Here is a 1204-nt window from a genome sequence, read left to right on the forward strand (position 1 = left end):
TGGTTGGCAAGTTCGAGTAGTTTGCAATTCGTGGTTGATGACAATATGTTATGAGAGATACTTGTGTCAACCAGAATTATCACACGGTGACCATAAATGGAACCTGGAAATTTGAGGGTTTTGGGAGAAAAGTGACCACCCAACAAGGCTTGGCCAGAAATGTGAAAATGAATGAGGTCGTTCGAATACGTGTATGGGAGAGAGATGGGCAGATCTTTAGGAGTGGATTGTTAGAAATTCATAATTTCTAATTAAGGTGCACATCATATATTTAATACAATTATATCAACTATTTATTTTGGGGTTACAAAACAAGTGATCTAATTAATGACAACCTATAAGACTTCTAAAACTGATAACGAATATGGACTTAATGAGTGGATAGCCAAACAGTTGGCCTATAGGGGATAATGAGAACCCTATAAGTTAACACATAAGGAATAGTTATGGTCCCTAATACACCAAATCATAAATAGTTTCCAACTCTCTCCATTAGAGAGAAAACGAAGGTCCCAAAAGGAATTAAGGATTTGGTTGAGGAAGACTACCATACCAAAACTCTCTCAAAAGGTATATCAAAGGAGTAGATTAGAGAATATGGATTCAGGTATGACTTTGTATCCTTGTTTTATATAATGTGTGAGAATCATAAGATTTAAGATCCTAAGTTTGATATTTCACCAATCATCAGGAAATATCTAACATAGATTCCATAGAGTGTAGGCAAGTGTCTGAAGGTATATTGTCATCATTCATTAGTAAGAGAAATATTTTTGGTTGGGCCTTCATGGAAATTCTCATTGCAGTTATAACAAAGGCCCTGAGCTCATCGCTCCTACATTGGTGCAGTGGACAAGCGACTTATTGGAATCGAGGAGGGAACATGGTTAGGAGATGGGTTAGGGGTAGTGCATATGAGCTTGATGGCAATATGTTATGAGAGCTACTTGTGTCAACCAGAACTATCACATGGTGACCATAAATGGAACCTGGGAATTTGAGGGTTTTGGGAGAAAAGTGCCCACCTGTAACACCTTAGTTTGTATAATAACATACAAGCGGAACATATCCGTTAAAAATATTCACATAACATTAAACTTTCTTTAATGTAGAAGAATAACACCTCAACAAAAATAAAATAAAGTATTATTAAATTAAATCAACATCATAAACTAGACTTCATCTAAAGAGGATAGGAACAAAG

Source organism: Lupinus angustifolius, chromosome LG16, assembly GCF_001865875.1.
Source record: "Lupinus angustifolius cultivar Tanjil chromosome LG16, LupAngTanjil_v1.0, whole genome shotgun sequence".
In the NCBI taxonomy this organism is placed as follows: Eukaryota; Viridiplantae; Streptophyta; class Magnoliopsida; order Fabales; family Fabaceae; genus Lupinus; species Lupinus angustifolius.